Source organism: Triticum aestivum, chromosome 3B, assembly GCF_018294505.1.
Source record: "Triticum aestivum cultivar Chinese Spring chromosome 3B, IWGSC CS RefSeq v2.1, whole genome shotgun sequence".
Classification (NCBI taxonomy): Eukaryota; Viridiplantae; Streptophyta; class Magnoliopsida; order Poales; family Poaceae; genus Triticum; species Triticum aestivum.
Window position 1 is genome coordinate 52,067,020 of NC_057801.1, and position 4,060 is coordinate 52,071,079.

General features: G+C 51.9%; 1 pseudogene; it reads right to left on the reverse strand.

Annotated features, from left to right (window-relative positions):
• The window catches only part of LOC123067274 (uncharacterized), a 76,418-nt pseudogene extending 73,628 nt beyond the window's left edge, over positions 1-2,790 (reverse strand).
• Positions 2,791-4,060: the final 1,270 nt, after the last annotated feature.

Consider the following 4,060-nt stretch of genomic DNA (forward strand, 5'->3'; position numbering starts at 1 on the left):
AATCCTACCGAGTGAAGAGCAAACCTCTCATCGGGGGCTTAGCTGCAGTACAAAGTACTCGCCTAAGTTATTAAAATCCTACCGAGTGGTAAGCCAGACTTCCGCTCGGAGGCTTAGTTGCAGCCCAGCGCTCGCCTAAGTTATAAAAAATCCTACCGAGTGAAGAGCAAACCTCTCACTCGGGGGCTTAGCTGCAGTACAAAGTACTCGCCTAAGTTATTTAAATCCTACCAAGTGGCGAGCCAGACTCCCACTCGGGGGGCTTAGCTGCAGTTTACACACTCGCCTAAGTACAATGTGCTCCCACAAGGAGGACGAGGTGCAGGTCGACTGCGACCCTCTCCTCTGAGCTACGCCGCAAATACAACGTACGCTCGAAAGGAGGACGAGGTGCAGGTCGACTGCGACCCTCTCCTCTGAGCTACGCCACAAGTACGACATGAAAATCCGACTGAGTGAAGAGCAAACCTCTCACTCGGAGGCTTAGCTGCAGCCCAGCGCTCGCCTAAGTTATCAAAAATCCTACCGAGTGAAGAGCAAACCTCTCACTCGGAGGCTTAACTGCAGCCCAGCGCTCGCCTAAGTTATAAAAAATCCTACCGAGTGAAGAGCAAACCTCTCACTCAGAGGCTTAGTTGCAGCCCAGCGCTCGCCTAAGTTATCCAAAATCCTACCGAGTGAAGAGCAAACTTCTCACTCGGGGGCTTAGCTGCAGCCCAGCGCTCGCCTAAGTTATCAAAAATCCTACCGAGTGAAGAGCAAACCTCTCACTCGGAGGCTTAGCTGCAGCCCAGCGCTCGCTTAAGTTATCAAAAATCCTACCGAGTGAAGAGCAAACCTCTCACTCGGAGGCTTAGCTGCAGCCCAATGCTCGCCTAAGTTATAAAAAATCCTACTGAGTGAAGAGCAAACCTCTCACTCGGGGGGCTTAGCTGCAGCCCAGTGCTCGCCTAAGGAATAAGTCGACTGCAGTAGGCATCTTGCTGTGAACCTGCAAAGGACAATTCGAGCCAAGAGCAATCATATCCAAACATCAAATCCAAGTTTAGGTCGATACCTAAAGGAACCGAGAGTGCTCAGGCACTAAGCCTGTTAAGGTTTATCGATTACAATTCCACTCGGCATACCGAGGCAAATTTAAAGTGTCGAGCTTAAAGAAAGTTTTTTACCCCTCCTGTGGAGGGCTGGACAGAGCAACTAACTCATCGAGGTCGATCCCGTCTGCGATCCGGGTAGCAGCAGCGATGAAAGTTTCCATGAAGGACCTGAAGTCGTGTTTCTTGGTGCTGGCTACTCGGAGAGCCGCCAACTTCTCTTCTCGCGCGTCCTTGCAGTGGACTCGGGCCAGACACAGGGCAACATCTGTGCCACACCGAGCCGAGGACTTCTTCCACTCTTGCACACGGTCGGGGACCGCGTTTAGTCGAGCCATCAACGACTCGAGGTCATTCTGAAGTGTCGCCCCGGGCCAAAGCGTCGAGTCGATGCGAGAAGTGATGGCCTTCAGCCTTGCAAGATAGTCCATGATAGCTGCAACACGGGACTCCAGTCGGAAGACATTCATGGCAACTTCATCATTCACTGGAGAATTGACAGGGTCAAGGTTCGGCTCCAACTGGCTAGTCTCTTCTTCAAAGTTTTGACAGAATTCTGCAAGGACAAAACGCCGAATCAAGACAATGGTCGAATGGAAGCATCATAGTTGAAAATGTTGGTCGAGTGCAAAGGATTACCTTCGAGCATGAGGAACAATTTCTTGGCGAGACCACCCAGGAAGCCTTCCAGGTCATTCTTCTTCCCAATCAACTGGTTGATCTTCTCGGTCAAGGTAGTCTTGTCAGTTTTCAGTCGGTCGACTTCCTTGGTGGCAATTGTCAGAGCAGCTTTCAGATTGGTATTTTCCTGTTCAAGCTTGGCGACTGAAGCCAACTTCTCGTCAGCAAGCTTGTTCTTCTCATCTAGCTCAAGGTCCTTCTTCCTCTGGGCCTCCCTCACCTTGTCTGCAAGTTACAACAAAGTCATATTTTGAAACAAATGGAAGGAAAGAAGAGTCGTTGAGGTCTCACCGAACATACCTTTGGTCTCCTCCTTCGCCTTCGTCAGATTCTCCTACACCAGCTTCGGATCCAGCTCGAGCTGAATGTGCTTCTGCTCCAGTTCGGTATAGCGAGCCGCAAGGTCACAGGATTTCTACGAAGAACCAATTGACAAAATATCAAAGATAATTCACTTCCGAGTGGATAAGAGAAAATCACACGTTTCTAAGACTACATTCGAAAGCAAGCATTCGACCATAGTCTCGGGGACTACACCCAGTGGGTGCACTCAGCGTGCCCCCACTAATTCTGTGCAAGACAGAGTCGACCAGTCGACTTCCCAAAAAAAAAAGATGTGCTCTTCAGACTGTAGTCGACTGCCAGCAGTCGACCATAGTCTCGGGGACTACACCCAGTGGGTGCACTCAGCGTGCCCCCACCGGTTTCAGAAATCCATTCGATCCAGTCGAATGACGAAAAGCCTTTACTTATAAAGCCTAAGGCCGACTGCAAGCAGTCGACCTTAGCCTTGGGGACTACACCCAGCGGGTGCACTCAGCGTGCCCCCGCTAACACGGAGTTTTTTATCAACACACCCACTGGGTGATTGCTATGAATTTCAGAAAGAAAAAGTTTTGATAGCATATCCTAACAGAACAGGCGGTGGTCGACTGACCTGAACATTGCTCTGAAGGGCGGAGCTAGCGTCGTAAGCTGCTTGGCTTGCATCCCGGACGATCTTCACCTGCTCCATCATGATCCCCGCTTGGCGTATCGCCTCCTTAGCAGCACTGGCTCGGTCCTCTGGGACGTGATGTGTTGTGAAGAGCGAAGATTTTGCAGCACTCGACGAAGTGAGATGAGCACTCGTCAACGACACTGTGAAAGACACGGTGTGTCGAGTGGCGTTCTCCCCCTCCGTGACCATAGTCTCGGGCGCCGTCGCATCCTGGGTTGCCTGACCAGCAGACGCCTTCCTGCCCCTCCTATGCCTCAGCGGTTCTTCATCCTCATCATCATCTTCAGGAAGGGTGATAACGTCATGGGATGGAGCTTCAGAAAAATAATCAAAGTTAGAAATCATGAGTCAGTCGACTAAGGACAGAATCGAGAGTATAGTACCAGGATTTGAGGTTGCTGCGTCCTCCATCTCATGGTCGTCAGCCTTGCCTGAGGTCTCAGAAGTTGCAGCACTGAAGTTCCAAAGAATCAGTCGACCAACTCAAGTATCAACCAGAGATAAAGCTTATACAAAACAAGGAGACTTAAGCAACATGTTTACCCTGATATGGTGGGGATGGACACCTTCATCTTCGGCAGGAGCTTGGCTGGCTTTGAAGGGGCCACCTTCGACTGCTTCGGCGCCTTTTCACTCGGCACCGGAGAAGCGGTCCGAGGGCGTTTGGTCGACTGCGGGGCAGTCGCAACCCCCTTCTCGCGTTCAGTCATGGGGTCATGGACAAGTTTCGACCGCCTTTCCGAGCGCGGTGGTGCAACCTCTTCCACTTCCTCTTCTTCGTCCTCATCGTCGTCGTCGTCATCGTCGTCATCTTCGGCAGCGTCTGAATCCCACTCTTCCTGGCTCTCGCCCCCGCTGGCTTCTCCCTCCTCAGTCGGGGCCTGAGCTCCATTGGGCATCGAATACAGCTCGGTAAGGGCCTGGAAGACGTCAAGACAGAGATCAATCGACCAAGTCGCAGAACATACAGAAGCAAATTCGGCAAAAATACAATGGAAAGCAGAGCAAATATACCTTGTCAGGAACGCTGTGACAGTCGAGTGGAGGAACCCTCCTGGATCCACGAGGATTGTCCTTGTTCCCAGTAACCGCTGCCATCCATCTTTCCACCGTGGCGTCGTTGACTGCTTCCGGGTGGACTCGGGTCTCGTCTTCAGTTCCGCGGAACAACCACATGCAATGGCTCCGGAACTGAAGAGGCTGGATACGCCGCCGAAGGAAAACCTCCAGAAGGTCCATGCCAGTCACGCCGTCCCAAACCAGCTGCACCACGCGGTCCATCAAC